The sequence below is a fragment of the Emys orbicularis genome, chromosome 4, assembly GCF_028017835.1.
Source record: "Emys orbicularis isolate rEmyOrb1 chromosome 4, rEmyOrb1.hap1, whole genome shotgun sequence".
In the NCBI taxonomy this organism is placed as follows: domain Eukaryota; kingdom Metazoa; phylum Chordata; order Testudines; family Emydidae; genus Emys; species Emys orbicularis.
The window spans coordinates 107427829-107444849 of NC_088686.1; the positions used below are offsets into that span (position 1 = coordinate 107427829).

Genomic DNA, 17021 nt, shown 5'->3' on the forward strand with positions numbered 1-17021 from the left:
GGCGGTAGTGACGGACGGATGACGACAATTACCCAAAAGCACCCTCGACCCTTTTTTTTTACCCAGAAGGCATTGGCGGCTCGACCCAGAATTCCAATGGGCAGCAGGGACTGCGGGAACTGTGGGATAGCTGCCCACAGTGCACCGCTTCCAATGTCGACGCTTTCCTCGTTAGTGTGGACTCACAAAGTCTAATTACTGTCCTTAGTGTGGACACACACGTTCGACTTTGCAATATCGATTCTACATTTTCGATTTAAGAGAAATCGAACTACCCTCGTAGTGTAGACATACCCTAAGACTCTCCATTTTTAAAAAAAATGAAAGCTAAGTTTCTACTCTCGTGTTTGCAGAGACAGCGTGAGAGCCTGAACCCTGAAAAACCAAAAGCCAAATAAAAGGAATTCAGTGTATTATTTAAAAAAAAAAATCTCATGATTTTTAAGAGAGTGTCAAACTGAGCATAGTCATAAGACCGTTTGAGGCCTCACTTGTGATTTTTGAACTTTTGACAACATACAGCGAGTATCTTAGTGCAACGTTTTGGCATCAAACTTACTATAAAATAAAAAAATTAACTAAATGCTGCTCCGTCTCCCCCTCTTTCTTCTTTCTTTTTTATTTGTTCTGTTGTTTCTCTATATACTCAGATATTTTCTTCTCTTTTTTCTTCTCTCTCTGCCTCTCTTTTTTCTTCAGTCTTTTGAGTGTCTGTGTTTCCCCTCAAATTTTGCCCTTTACTTTTTCCTGCCATTCCCTCTCTAAAACTCTCACTCCATTTTCTCCTTTTTCCTGCTCCCCAGAGACTCCCTCCATACTTCATTAATTCTTTCTCTCTTGCCCCCTCTGTCTTTCTTAATTCTCCTCTGTCCACCCATATTCCTTTTCCTATTTCCTTTAGGGTCTTTCCCCACTTTCAGTGCTCTTCCTTGAAGGTCTCTCTTCCTCTGCACCATGATGGGTATTTCCTTACCCCGCCTTAGCATTATCTCTTCCATCAAAGATATCATGGTTTATGCGGAGGATGGGGTGGGGTGTTCCCTCCTTACTCTGGTTATTACCCCTGGGTGGCAGGGGGTGTGTATCTTCTTTTAATCCCAATTAAGGTCCATTCTTCTCACATATCCTCCTCACACTTTGGGGTCTCTTTCTCCTTACTTTCTCAGGTGTCTTACCTCTTCTCTTTTTTAGACTTTAAATCTTTTGGGGTTCTTCTCTTCTGCTTCAACTTGATTGCCCTCCTTTATTCACACCCGTCCCCCATATTAGAGTTTATCCCCTCAGATTACCACATATATGTTTGCATTTTTTTCTCCCCCTCTTGAGCCCAATCTTAGAATCTCTCCCCCATTGCCAGCTCCTCTCTTCCTGACTCCAAAATATTTTGGGGGCTCTACTAATGCTTACAGACTCTGGGTCTCCCCAAGGCATGGGGGCTTTTCTCCCTTGTACAAATTCTTTCCCAAATATTGAGGTTTTTTCTTTCCCAAATATTGGGGTTCCCCTCACTATTTGGCGGAGTAACAATATTTTTAAGGCAAATGAGCTGATGAAGGAGGCCGTGCAGGTGACAGTTCTGGTGGGAGAGGTGTCTTGACATGTGCAAGACTTAACAACTGTTGGGGATGGGGAGGGCTTATATTTGGGTGTGAGCTTGCTGTGAGGCCTTGATGGAGGGCAAAATCAGCCATACTTGGAGGTGGTCCCTGAGGTGCCCATGGTCATAACCAGCCTGCTGCCATGGTTACCCATACAGCTGCCTGGCAGCTCCATCAGGAGCCCAGGCTCTGTAGGGGGTTACAGAAAACAGCAGAACTTCTGCTTTTATAACCCCACCAGAGACTCTGGAACAGGCCCTGCCAACAGGGTCATATAGTTACCCGCCTTTCAGGGGCTCTTCCCTCCCCACACCCTGGGTAACTCCCTGCCATGGGGTTCTTCTCCTCTTTGTCTCTCCCCCCCCCCCATTTGTTTCCTGGTCTCAGTGGAAGATATGATTCTGCCAGCACTTGGCCTGGCAGCTGCCTCCCCTCCCCAGGATTGATGGTTAGGGCTGGGAGCTGAGGGCTGTGGGTAGACACAGAAGACAGCTGCATACTTCAGGGGAGCTGCTGAGCTAGTATCAGGGGTGTTGAGGGGCAGGATCTCCCAGCTCCTGCTCTGAGCCTGGCACAGATGCCTGGGGAAGGGGCTCCCCCTACAGCTATGTAGTCAATTATTTTTGTCAAGGTCCACATTTCTTGGTCAAGGTATAGTCAAGGTCCAGACTCTAGAGAAAATAATTTAAACTTAATAACAATAATGATAATAAAAAGTAAATAAAAAGATGCTGGGGTCCGTTCAAAAGCATCAGGTGATCCGGATTTGTCCTGCAATCTGCCTGTTGACTACACCTCCCTGTAGCAAGGGGCCTGCTCTGATGGGATTGCACCATACCAGGGCTGATCAGTGCCAAGTCCAGCCTGACTGGTCAAGAGCTGAGTGGGCCGGACTTAAAGGGCAACTTTTTACCCTTTCTGAATTCTGGTTGGTCAGTGGAGAGGGTGAGGGGGCGGTGCTTAGGAAGAAAGCCTGACCCCTTATTCCTCATTTGTCAGTGGCAGAGGTTTGATGTGTCTAGGCCAGTCTCACTGTTGATTGGTTAATGGTAAAGGGTAAGTGTTGGAGTTTAGACAGGAAGTCCCACCCACTGCTTGTTTCTCACTGGACAAGGGGATGGGCTTGGGACAGAGTCTATAGCAGGACTTCTGGTTCCTTCTCGATGGTGATTGGTCTGGCAGAGGGGCTGGTGGGCGGAGCCACCTATCAGAAAAGCTGTGACAATCCCGGTTCACACCATGATCCTCCTTCTCTGCTTTTCTCTCTTCTGCAGCTTGGACAAGTGTGGCGTCACAGCCCCTAGCTGTGGAACTCTTGCCGTTGTTCTCAGAACCAACCAGAGCCTGAGAAAGCTGGTGCTCAGTGATCCTGAACTGGGAGATTCTGGAGTGCGGCTACTGTGTAAGGGACTGAAACATCCAAATTGCAAATTAAAGAGTCTGGTGTAAGTAACAGTTGGCCTCCTTTATGCATTTATAGGTTTCCTTTATGTAAAGTGCTCAACAGGGGGCAGAGCTGGACAATGTATTTGCACCGCTAGAAGACAGTCCTGACTCAAATACATATTTGCATTGGTGTACTTCTAAAAGCAAACCCCACCACTGGAGCTCTGCTGTAATGAAGAGGCACTCTCTGGAATTAGGGCCCTGTAGTTTTAGAAGAGGTTTCTGTGACTAAACCCAAACTCTGCCTCTGAGGGGATTTAAAACATTTGGTCACCCCAAACTGCAGATAGAGCCTGGGTTTCCTTCTCAAGGCACCCAAACCTGATTTGTGTCCATAAGTCACAATTTAAGAACATAGGGTATTAGAGTTTAACTTGAAAACACCCAACTTCTCTCCCTCCCCTGTCTCTCCCACCCAACACATACTTTCATATTTTATAATCAAAGTTAAACTCTGTAAAACCTGAAGACCTGAGTAGGAAAATTAAATTACTATAAATTTAAGTAACAAATCATTAGAACTAAGGCTGTCAAACAATTTTAAAAAATAATTACAATTAATCATGAGATTAAAAAAATAGTTGCAGTTTTCATTGCACTATTAAACAATAATAGAATACCAATTTAAATTTATAATAAATATTTTGGATGTTTTTTCTACATTTTCAAATATATTGATTTCAATTACAACACAGACTACAAAGTACAGTGCTAACTTTATATTATTATTTTTGATTACAAATATTTGCACTGTAAAAAGATAAAAAAATAGTATTTTTCAATTCACCTCACACAAGTGCAATCTCTTTTTACGTTTGTAAGTTGCATTTTCATGATGATTTTTTTACATAACTGCACTCAGAAACAAAACAATGTTAAAACTTTAGAGCATACAGGTCCACTCAGTCCTACTTTTTGGTCTGCTAATTGCTAAGACAAACAAGTTTGTTAACATTTACAGGAGACATAGGGTTGCCAATTTTGGTTGGACTAATTCCTGAAGGTTTCATCACCTGACATAATCTTTAATTAAAGATTCATCTTTAATTCATGGAGACTCCAGGACAATCTTGGAGGGTTGGCAACCCTAGGGAGATAATGCTGCCAGCCTCTTATTTCAGTGTCACCTGAAAGTGAGAACAGGTGTGGCACTGTTGTAATATAAAGTGAGCAATGTATCCTTTGTATTCTGTGTTCAGGGGAGGGAAATCAGAATGAAATAGAGACAGATCAAGGAAGATCAGCAGATTGAAAGGCCTGGAGACCAAAGGCAGCATCTGGTGAAGATGTATCTACTTGTAGTGATACTTGTACTTGTAGTGTCTGGTCATAAGATATAGAGATTGTCATATCCTCACTATATTGACCTCTTCTATCTGCTGAGATTTACAGACCGATATTATTGAACATGCTCTGAGGTTTGACAGCAGTGTCTTTCAAGCCTTCATATAGGTTTGCATATGAAGACACATGCAGACAGAGCCAACCTGAACTCTGTAGAATGGTAAGTTTAGGAGAGAGGTGTTTTGATGGAAATAGCAAGGAGAACTCCATTAGGTAGGAATTATGGAATAGTTCTGAGTACCACTTTGTCTGGTAAAAGCTGAAGAAAAGGAGATGTATTATATAACACCATTAACTCCGTGACCCTTCTGGTGCAGTTCATTGGAATTGTCTCAGTTCAGGGATCTCCAGCACTGCTTCCCCTCAGTAGTCCATCAATGGCAGTTCCTCTCAGGCTTCCAGCTCCCCTTGCCATTGCTTTTCCTGGGAGGAGACCCATGTCTCTCTCCTTTCTGATGGGGGTATTTTCAGGCTGAACAGTTCCCTGCCATTACTGTGTTATTCCCAGCAAACAACAGTCTGCCTAAGCAGGCCTGCTCCGCTCCTCTCCTCAGAGACCGTACACAATGTAATTGCCCAGTTATAAGTTACCATAAAGTTCTTTCTAAGCAACCATATTTTCTTCTGAAGGTAAAAGCACTACAGAGAAAACATATTACAAATAATTCAAGAACCAACATTCATACTAATAAGTGTAACAGAGATCACCCCTCCAACATGGGCTCTGGCAGGAGCAGTCCTTCAAAACCCCACCCAGGGGTTTTCCTGTGCTTTCAAGTTTCTCACACCCTTTGCTCAGAACAAGAATTCAGTCTTATGGGCCTCACTAGGCCAAGTCCTTCCAACCTTCCCTAAGGATTGAGACCCTCCATGGACCAGAGGTCCTATCCATTTTCTGGATCAGGAAGAAGGCCCTGAGTCAGTTTAAACACAGTTATTTATCCCAACGTCCTTTCTTTGTCTGTGGGTCCCTGGAGAATCCAGTTTGAACTAGTAATGCAAACCTTTCCAGGAGATGGCTTCAAACAGCTTCTGACCGGAGAAATTACATTAGCATACCCCATCCTCCTACCAAAGTTACATGCAATCTCATAGTATCATAGAATCATAGGACTGGAAGGACCTCGAGAGGTCTTCTAGTCCAGTCTCCTGCACTCATGGCAGGACTAGTATTATCTAGACCATCCCTGACAGGTGATTTTCTTCACTGCTTTTACCTTGCCAAAAGAAGTTGTAATTGGCCTCTTGGACAGAACCAGCATCTGCAAGTTTTTTTTCCTGAAGTGCTGCAATGTCAACACTGAGTTTGCACAGCTCACAGTCTATCAAAGTTGACTTCCATATGCTGCTTGTGTATTGTAGGTCATCATCATCTGTCAATCCCGGACACATGGTCCTGACATTCCAGCTTCAAACTGGAAAGTTCTTGGTTTCTCACTTTTTCAGGTGCAAGGTTTCCATCTGCCTTTCAACTTTTGGTCTAGCCCCACGCACCCCATGAGGCAGACAGACCGTGGCGGGTCAGCTGCCCGGCTTCCTGGCAGGCGGCAGCTGACCAAAGGAATGCAGTGATTCCTCCTACCATTGAAGGTGACCCATGGCAACCTCCTCTAACCTTAACACCTTAACAAAGACAAATGCAAAGTGCTCCACTTAGGAAGGAAAAATCAGTTTCACACATACAGAATGGGAAGAGACTGTCTAGGAAGGAGTACAGCAGAAAGGGATCTAGGGGTTATAGTGGACCACAAGCTAAATATGAGTCAACAGTGTGATGCTGTTGCAAAAAAAGCAAACAAGATTCTGGGATGTATTAACAGGTGTGTTGTGAGCAAGACACGAGAAGTCATTCTTCCGCTCTACTCTGCGCTGGTTAGGCCTCAGCTGGAGTATTGTGTCCAGTTCTGGGCACCGCATTTCAAGAAAGAGGTGGAGAAATTGGAGAGGGTCCAGAGAAGAGCAACAAGAATGATGAAAGGTCTTGAGAACATGACCTATGAAGGAAGGCTGAAATAATTGGGTTTGTTTAGTTTGGAAAAGAGAAGACTGAGAGGGGACATGATAGCAGTTTTCAGGTATCTAAAAGGGTTTCATAAGGAGGAGGGAGAAAACTTGTTCATCGTAGCCTCTAAGGATAGAACAAGAAGCAATGGGCTTAAACTGCAGCAAGGGAGGTTTAGGTTGGACATTAGGAAAAAGTTCCTAACTGTCAGGGTGGTTAAACACTGGAATAAATTGCCTAGGGAGGTTGTGGAATCTCCATCTCTGGAGATATTTAAGAGTAGGTTAGATAAATGTCTATCAGGGATGGTCTAGACAGTATTTGGTCCTGCCATGAGGGCAGGGGACTGGACTCGATGACCTCTCGAGGTCTCTTCCAGTCCTAGAATCTATGAATCTATGAATCTATGCCAGTCAAGTGAGAGCTTATAACCCATAACTGCCACCTGTGTTGTATCCATGTTGCCATCAAGGATGGAGTGTCCTCTCCATGTGATGTGACTGCAATAGCCTGGGCAGTTGATATGGAGGTGCTGCTTTGCCCATGTGTCAGCGTTCCCTTCTTGACATCACTGGTTTGGACTAAAGGAAGGATGGGAGTCGATACATTTGGAACCAGCTACGCTGAAGGAGTTGCGAGTGCAGAGGAGATCATCTGCACAGTGTCAGTTTTGCTGTGAGAAACAAGTGGGTAAAGCTCCTAGAAACACCCACTGGTAAGTCTGAGCATACCATCTCACTTAAACTTCAGACAACCATTGGCTCTATGAACATCATTAGTGCCTATGCGCCAACCCTCAAATCTAGCCCCGAAGAGAAGCATACATTTTACAACTCTTTGCATCAAGTCATCGAAAGAATGCCATCAACTGAGCAACTTTTCCTCCTTGGTGACTTCAGTTCAAGAGTCGGTGCAGACAACAACTTATGGCCAGATTGCCTAGGACATTTTGGCATTGGCAAGATGAATGAGACTGGCCAATGATTTCTTGAATTCTGCGCCCAAAACCAAATGTGCATTACCATATTTTACAGGAAAAGATCGCCACAAAGTGTCATGGTGACATCCATGATCAGGCCACTGGCACCAATTAGACCAGGGGTTCTCAACCTGTGGGTCACGAGGTTACTACTTGGGGGGTCGCAAGCTGTCAACCTCCACCCCAAACCCTGCTTTGATTCCAGCATTTATAATGGTGTTAAATATATTAAAAAGTGTTTTTAATTTGTATGGGGATCACACTCCAAGGCTCACTGTGTGAAAAAGGTCACCAGTACAAAAGTTTGAGAACCACTGAATTAGACCTTGTTATCATCAGGAGGAAAGACCTACCCTTAGTGCAGAACACTCTCACGTTTCACAGTGCTGATAGTGACACTGACCACTCCTTGATTATTAGCAAAGTGAAGATTTCAGCCTAGAAACTACATAGAGCAAAACCTAGGAGCAAGCCCAAAATCAATGCTATTAAGAATGAAAACCAGAGGAAATGCCCAGACTTTGTGAAGGCTTTTGAACGTAGCATGCATGGGAAGTCATTACCAGAGAAAGCAGAGGAATTTTGGGAAGATTTAAGAACAACAATCCATGAAACTGCTTTAGCTACATTTGGGGGAAAGAGACCATCAAAAAAGGACTGGTTTGAAGAAAATGAAGTGGAACTATTACCTCTCATCAACATTAAGACCACAGCCTAGCTGGAACACAACAAGAAGCCAACAGAGAGCACAGAAGTGAGACTTTGACATGCAAAAACCTAGGTACAACGAGGAAGCAGATGTTGTGCAAATCATTACTGTATCAATCTCTTTAAAGAGCTACAGACAGCCTCAGACACAGGAAACCTCAAAGTCATGTATGATGGCCTGATGAAAGCTCTAGTCCCACTGTCAACAAGGTTGCCCCTCTCAAATCGCACAGCAATGAAATTATTACAGATAAAAGCAAGCAGTTGTCTCATTGGGTTGAACACTATTCAGAGCTATACGCACAAGAAAGAAACATCACCAGTGAATCACTGGACCAAATACCAACTCTACAGGTCATGCCAGAGCTAGATGTGGAGCCCACTGTAGAAGAACTAAGAAAGGCCATTGATTTGCTATCAACTGGCAAGGCTCCTGGAAAAGATGGCATCCCAGAGGAAATCCTATTACCATATCTTCATCAGCTGCTACTTAAGTGCTGGAAAGAGGGTGAGGTACCACAAAAGGTGCGTGATGCAAACATCATCAATTTGTGTAAAAATAAAGGCAAAAAGGGCAACTGCAACAATTACAGGGGTATCTCGCTACTAAGTGTAGCAGGAAAAGCTTTTGCAAAAGTCATCTTAGTGCGCCTACAACAGCTGGCGAATTGTGTCTATCCTGAATCACAGTGTGGATTCAGGACTAGAAGATCAATTATAGACATGATATTTTCTCTGTGTCAACTCCAAGAAAAGTGCAGAGAGCAAAACTGACCATTGTACATTGCCTTTGTGGACCTAACCAAAGCATTCAACACGGTCAGCAGAGCAGGTCTATTTGCAATTCTAGAAAAGACAGGATGCCCACCAACCCTGTTAAGTCTTATACGTTCATTCCACAACAACATGAGAGCAATGGTCCAGTTTGACGGGTCCACTTTGGACAGCTTTGAGATGAAATGTGGAGTGAATCAAGGATGTTTTCTTGCCCCTACAGTCTTTGGAATCTTCTCGGTACTCTTGAAATGTATCTCCATACAAGATTGGATGGGAAACTCTTCAACCTGTCCCAACTTAAGTCAAAGACCAAAGTCAAAAAGGTGTTAATCAGGGAACTTCTATTAGCTGATGATGCGGCCCTCATAGCCCACAATGAAGAGCTACTACAAGAACTCATGTACTGCCTTTCAAGTGCCTGTCAGGCATTTGCTCTCACCATCAGCATTAAGAAAATGGTTGTATTAGGCCAGGGTGTTCCACAAGATCTTTCAATTACCTTAAATGCAAACCAGCTAGAAATAGTCCAAAAGTTCAGCTATTTAGGTTCTACAGTGACCACCAACCTCTCACTGGATGAGAACTAAATATTCACATTGAAAAGGCTGCCACCACCTATAGCAGACTAACTAAAAGTGCATGGAACAACTCAAAACTTACCATCAAGGCCACAATGCTAGTGAACCAAACTTGCGTCCTCAGCACTCTCATGTATGGTGGGGAAACCTGGACAACTTGTGCTCATCAGGAGAAATGATTAAACAGTTTCCATCTACATTGTTTACACTGCATACTCAACACCAAATGGCAAGATAAAGTTACCAATGCAGAGGTTCTTCAAAGGGCAAATTTACCAAGTGTGACATCCTTGCTCAAGCAAAGATGACCACGCTGGCTGGGCCATCTGAGTAGGTTGGAAGATAGATGCATACCAAGGACATGCTATATGGGGAGCTATCAGAGGGAACAAAAACAACAGGATGTCCCAAGCTTCGCTATAAAGATACACGCAAGCGACCCATGAAGGAATTTTGAATTGATCCTGACCAATGGGAAATTTTGGCAGGTGATTGTATCAAGTGGTGCCATCGTCTCCATCAGTGTATCACGGTCCATGACAGAAGCTGGCTCCTACAGCTTGAAGAGAGAAGAGCCTGTAGGAAGCAAGCAGCTCCCAACCAAGATACATACATTTGCAATAACTGCTAAAGATCATGCAAATCTCGGATTGGACTATTCAGTCACATGAGACATTGCAAACCATCTATATTATAGGGTGCATTTCCCACCATCTCTCGTAGACAAAAGGATGACAACATCTGACAAGTGTTTGTCTAACCTGCTCTTAAAAATATCCAATAACAGAGATTCCACAACCTCCCTAGGCAATTTATTCCATAAGAACATAAGAACATAAGAAAGGCCGTACCGGGTCAGACCAAAGGTCCATCTAGCCCAGTATCCTGTCTACCGACAGTGGCCAATGCCAGGTGCCCCAGAGGGAGTGAACCTAACAGGCAATGATCAAGTGATCTCTCTCCTGCCATCCATCTCCACCCTCTGACAGACAGAGGCTAGAGACACCATTCCTTACCCATCCTGGCTAATAGCCATTAATGGACTTAACCACCATGAATTTATCCAGTTCTCTTTTAAACTCTGTTATAGTCCTAGCCTTCACAACCTCCTCAGGTAAGGAGTTCCACAAGTTGACTGTGCGCTGCGTGAAGAAGAACTTCCTTTTATTTGTTTTAAACCTGCTGCCTATTAATTTCATTTGATGACCCCTAGTTCTTGTATTATGGGAATAAGTAAATAACTTTTCCTTATCCACTTTCTCCACATCACTCATGATTTTATATACCTCTATCATATCCCCCCTTAGTCTCCTCTTTTCCAACCTGAAGAGTCCTAGCCTCTTTAATCTCTCCTCATATGGGACCCGTTCCAAACCCTTAATCATTTTAGTTGCCCTTTTCTGAACCTTTTCTAGTGCCAGTATATCTTTTTTGAGATGAGGAGACCACATCTGTACGCAGTATTCGAGATGAGGGTGTACCATCGATTTATATAAGGGCAATAATATATTCTCAGTCTTATTCTCTATCCCCTTTTTAATGATTCCTAACATCCTGTTTGCTTTTTTGACCGCCTCTGCACACTGCGAGGACATTTTCAGAGAACTATCCACGATGACTTCAAGATCTTTTTCCTGACTTGTTGTAGCTAAATTAGCCCCCATCATATTGTATGTATAGTTGGGGTTATTTTTTCCAATGTGCATTACTTTACATTTATCCACATTAAATTTCATTTGCCATTTTGTTGCCCAATCACTTAGTTTTGTGAGATCTTTTTGAAGTTCTTCACAGTCTGCTTTGGTCTTAACTATCTTGAGCAGTTTAGTATCATCTACAAACTTTGCCACCTCACTGTTTACCCCTTTCTCCAGATCATTTATGAATAAGTTGAATAGGATCGGTCCGAGGACTGACCCTTGGGGAACACCACTAGTTACCCCTCTCCAGTCTGAGAATTTACCATTAATTCCTACCCTTTGTTCCCTGTCTTTTAACCAGTTCTCAATCCATGAAAGGACCTTCCCTTTTATCCCATGGCAGCTTAATTTACATAAGAGCCTTTGGTGAGGGACCTTGTCAAAGGCTTTCTGGAAATCTAAGTACACTATGTCCACTGGATCCCCCCACATGTTTGTTGACCCCTTCAAAGAATTCTAATAGATTAGTAAGACACAATTTCCCTTTACAGAAACCATATTGACTATTGGTCAACAGTTTGTTTTTCTATGTGTCGGACAATTTTATTCTTAACTATTGTTTCGACTAATTTGCCTGGTACAGACGTTAGACTTACCGGTCTGTAATTGCCGGGATCACCTCTAGAGCCCTTTTTAAATATTGGCGTTACATTAGCTAACTTCCAGTCATTGTCATTCCAGTGCTTAACTAGCCTGACAGTAAGTTTTTGCTAATGTCCAACCTTAGCTGTCCTTGCTGCAGTTTAAGCCCATTGTTTCTTGTCCTATTCTCAGAGGTTAAGGAGAACAATTTTTCTCCCTCCTCCTTGTAACAACTTTTTATGTACTTGAAAACTGTTATCATGTCCCCCTTGGTCTTCTCTTCTCCAGACTAAACAAACCCAATTTTTTCAGTCTTCCCTCATAGGTCATGTTTTGTAGACCTTTGATCACTTTTGTTGCTCTTCTCTGGACTTTCTCCAATTTGTCCACAAACTTCTTGAAATGTGGTACCCAGAACTGGACTCAATACTCCAGTTGAGGCCTTATCAGTGTGGAGTAGAGTGGAAGAATTACTTCTTGTCTTTCTTACAATACTTCTGCTAATACATCCCAGAATGATGTTTGCTTTCTTTGCAACAGCGTTACACTGTTGACTCCTATTTAGCTTGTGATCCACAGATTCTGATTGGTCAGGCACAGGGGCCAGTGGGCAGAGCCACCTGTCGGAATAACTGTGACAAGCCGCATTCACACCATGATCCCCTTTCTCTGCCTTTCTCTGTTCTGCAGCTTGTCGGGGTGCGGTGTCACAGCTGCTGGCTGTGGGGATCTTGCCGCTGTTCTCAGGATCAGCCAGTGCCTAACAGAGCTGCAGCTCAGTAATCCTGAACTTGGAGATTCCGGAGTGCGGCTGCTGTGTGAGGGACTGAAACATCCAAACTGCAAATTACAGAGACTGGTGTAAGTAACATTTGTCCTCCTTTATGCATTTACGGGTGTCCTTTATGTAAAGTGCTCAACAGGGCACGTAGCTGGTCTCTGCTCTCTGCAGTTACAAGGAGAATCTGAAACTCAAGTGTCTCTCCAGCACTTGCAGGAAGAACTCACTATTTGTGCCCAGCCTGCTGGGTTTGGAAATGTAAGTATAGCTGGGCCCACTGGACAAGGGGTTGGGCTTGGGAAAGAGTCTGTAGCAGGACTTCTGGCTCTTTCTTAATGCTGATTGGTGAGGCAGAGGGACTGGTGGGCAGGGTCACCTGATAGAAGAGCTGAAGATCCCCATTCACACCATGATACCCTTCTCTGCATTTCTGTCTTCTGCAGCTTGCAGGGGTGCGGTGTCACAGATGCTGGCTGTGGGGATCTTGCCGCTGTTCTCAGAACCAGCCAGAGCCTGACAAAGCTGCAGCTAGGTAATAATGATCTGGGAGATTCTGGAGTGTGGCTGCTGTGTGAGGGACTGAAACATCCAAACTGCAAATTAGAGAGTCTGCGGTAAGTAACATTTGGCCTCCTTTATGAATTTATGGGTGTCCTTTGAAGTGTTCACCAGGGTGTGTAGCTGGTCTCTGCTCTCTGCAGTTGCAGGGAGAATCTGAAAATCAAGTGTCTCTCCAGCAGTTGTAGGAAGGATTCACTATATGCCCCCAGCCTGCCAGGTGTGGAAATGGGAGTATAGCCGGGCTCACCCAAGAAAACTAATTCCCCAGCCCCTTGGTATAATTTTTTTTAAAACCAACTCTTAATTAAAATGCATTTACTAAAATACATTCTTACCCTTTAGCTTGCAGCCTACTTTTTAGATCATTTTAAAGATTTTTGACACCTTAACTTTCATATAAAATGAATGAAAACAGAAGAGGCACCAGAACACTAAGGATTCTAATACACCCCATCTGAGCCCCACCCATCGTGGTTCCTGCCTTTGAAGTTCCCAGGGTTGGGGCTGAAGCTGGTGTCTGCTGAGAGACAGCACCAGTTTCATGAAATACCTTTTGAAATGCAGCCTGCTGGGAATGGGGATGTGTGTTTACAGTTACAAACATGGCAGGTGAGAGCAGATGCCAATGCCGGACTCATTCTAAAAAATACAAAACCCTTTGGGAAAAAGAGAAGTGGCTCTTCCCTTTTTTATTTCAATACATTTCTGATTGTTTCTTCTTCTGTCAAGGAAGAAGGCCCACCCCATACCTGTGAGAACCTGGGAAACTCTGGGGGCTTGAGGCCAGATTTCCAAAAGAGCTCAAAACTCAGCAGCCCCCACTATGACAATTCTGCCCAGACTTTCAGAAGACCTGCATCCTGGAAGCTGAGCTCTCCTGAAAATCTGCCCCCAAAGTACCAGCATAATGAAGAGCAAAATCAGCCTCCTTTTGCAGCAGCTGTCCACCATTGGGGTTAATGCCACTAACTTCTAATGTCCACCCCCACCCCCCATTCTCTCCCAAGAATATCAGACGCACTGACTGGAGGGTTGAGGTGCTTCTGCTGGCATCTATCCTCAGGAGTCCTTAAGCAAGGCCTCAAAGCTCCGCCTGGCAGTATACAGATGGATAGGACTCATCTCAGGGCTTGTTGTTTTCTTTTTATTCCCACTATCAGTGATGTTTAGCCTCTTATTTCTCTCTTGATGATGAGCAGGTGCCACTCCCCATTACACACCCTTCAGAGAAGAGGAAATACCAGCTGCACTTGGAAATCCCCATGGTCAGTGATTTCCCTTCTCATAGCAACCACCACCACATGCACTTTCCTTTCCTCCCCTTGCTCTAGCAGTCACCACTGGGCTGCAGTTCCCCTGCCCAGTGCAACTGCAGCTTCCTGTCCCCTCCTGAGGAGCGAGACCTACAGCTCACTGGTTCCTCACTGCAATAGGTGACAGGAGATGCAGCAGTTCCTGGATCCTTCAGTGGTAATCAATGATGGATAATTCCTCTCCCCATCCCACAGACCTGCAGAGAGTCTAAAAGTGATGGTGGTTCCTCTCCTTTGTGATAGCTGCCCCTTCCGTCCTTCATATTGTGTAGCAAGGTGGGGGATGAGTAATTTACTGTTGGTGGCATGGGAAATGGGGAGGGAAGACACACAGCTGAAGGGTGTCTGCTTCACTGCTGTGTGGCGCTTACAGATCTGCTGTGAGATCTACTATCCCATGAAATAGTCTCCACATAGAACTGATGGAAGCTCCATCACTTGGAACATCCTAATTCTCTACTAGACAACTAAGAGGAAAACATGTTGTAGAGAGCATTCTTGCACTGGCTGGGGGAGGTACTAGGTCAACTAATAGGGGTGGCATGTAAGCCTGGTGCGGTGCCCCTTCCTATCCCTCTTCCTTGTGTTGTGGCTGTAATGTGCTGCCGAGAAGGGGTTCTCTGTAGAAAGTGGAAGTGACAGCTCACTCCCCACCATCACCCACCAACCCCTGATTTACAACAGCCACAAAAAGACATATGAGGCCTGCGAATCACCGACCAGGCAAGTTGCTGGTTATGAGGAGCGTGGTGATGTACTACCCAAAGGTTAATTGTAGATAGGAATTGGCAGAAAAAGGCGTGTGTGTGTGTGGGGGGGGGTGTACTTTCAGAAAGGTCTGTATCGCATAGCAAGACTGTGTGGGAGGAGGGGAGGAGAATGAGAGGAAGGAAAGAAGGATGGAGAAATGGGGATGTAGCGTGAGGGGAAGAGAGAGCTCCCACAGAGATCAGAGACCAGGATGGGACATTGACAGACGGGCAGTTTTGCCCAGCCGGGGGCTAGAAGACAGGACTTCTTACAGGTGTGACGTAGGTATAGTGTATTGTTTGTAACACAAAGATGTTCAATTTTGTGAGATGGCAATTTGCATAGTTCTAGGCCCAGCCCAGTGACAACTAATAAGCTGAATTTGGGGAGTTGAGGTAACAACAAAGTCCTGAGCTATCAGAGCACTTGGGGATCAGTGCAGCTCCCTTCACTGGGCTAGTCAGCAGACTCCTACCCCTTCCTGCTTCCTTACAACCTACAGGAAAGTGAAGATGGTCTTTCTTGTGCTTACCTGAGTTACAGAATAAATTACAAAAGGCAAAAGATCCCCTGAGTTTCGGGGCTGTAACAGCCAATCTCTAAGGCATTTTTGAGCGGTCCAGATTTTGCAGTCTTCTCCTGGAACAATGGGACCAGCACAGCGAGTTCATGCACGTAACTGGCTTGGGGAATAATAGGACATGTAGGAACCAGTTTCTTATTCTGCCACAGCTGGAAGGTTCCCATCTCAGGTTATTCTTACAAAAGCACTTGTGACTCCCGTGTACTGTACAAATGGGCCCTGTCTCCTTGTGCAATAGCCAGGGAATAGGTCTCAACCTTTTGCACATTATCCTGTCCAAGGGGGAAGAACAAAACAAAACAGGTATCACCGGTTTATCTTTCTCCTTCCCCAAGGAAGGAGGCACCCATGGCTTGGGCAATTGCCCAAATGCTCCATTTACACCTCAGGATACTCCAGTGTGCACAGCTGCCCAAAACACTGATCCTGGCTTCTCCCCTCTCCTCGAATCTGTATCTTTCTGTAGTGCTGTAAAAACACATTTATATCTTCTGATACTTACCAGCAGGGGCATCATTCACTATGGGGCAGTTGCTCCTGCCCTCCCACCGTCTTTCCATAGGTCTATATGCTTCATTATGTCTTCCACTGCCGCCCTCCCTGACTGTGTACGATATAACTACATATAATGTTCTATAAGCTAACATAGCTTCAACCCCCCACCCCCTGAATTTTTCTGAGATGAGGCCCCTGCTGACTAGCCCTGCTGTGTAAGTTCCCACAAGGGCTGCCTCAGACTTTCCACAACACACTAAGGGCTTAGTCATCCTTTTTGATAAAGGGTGGCCTGTGTTTTCAGGGTGTGCCTGATGACAGACGGTTGTATGAACTGGAAAAAACAAAGGAAGAGCAAAGCTGTGAGGATGGCTTTTTTTTTTTATTGTGTCCTCCAGGCTAATAACCTCTGGACAATTTAAGAATGTCATTTAAGATCAAAATCCATTGATTTTGCTCTATGTGCACTGGCGTAGGGTAGTTTTGATTATAGCTGTCAAGAAGTGAATCCACATCCAAAATGGTAATATGCTCATCAAGACTACCATGTGGATCTCCATACCAGCAATATAGTCTTAATTATTAGCCTCAAATTTAGCCCTTTTCCCCCTGCCATCACCCTGTAAATCTCTCACTCTGTTATCTGCACACATTCTAGGGCACCCATCTTTACCCTTCTGTGGGCTCAAGCCCTAATTTAGTTAATTTAGGTACCCCACCCTTTCCTGTCCTGGGCTCAGGGTATAAGGCACCCAACTTTACCCCTCCATGGGTTCTGGGCTCTACTCCTCCGTGGGCTCAGGGTATAACACCCATTCCTTGTG

General features: G+C 44.5%; 1 pseudogene; it reads left to right on the forward strand.

The window, feature by feature from the left end:
- The window catches only part of LOC135877782 (NACHT, LRR and PYD domains-containing protein 3-like), a 99003-nt pseudogene that overhangs the window by 62971 nt on the left and 19011 nt on the right, over nt 1–17021 (forward strand).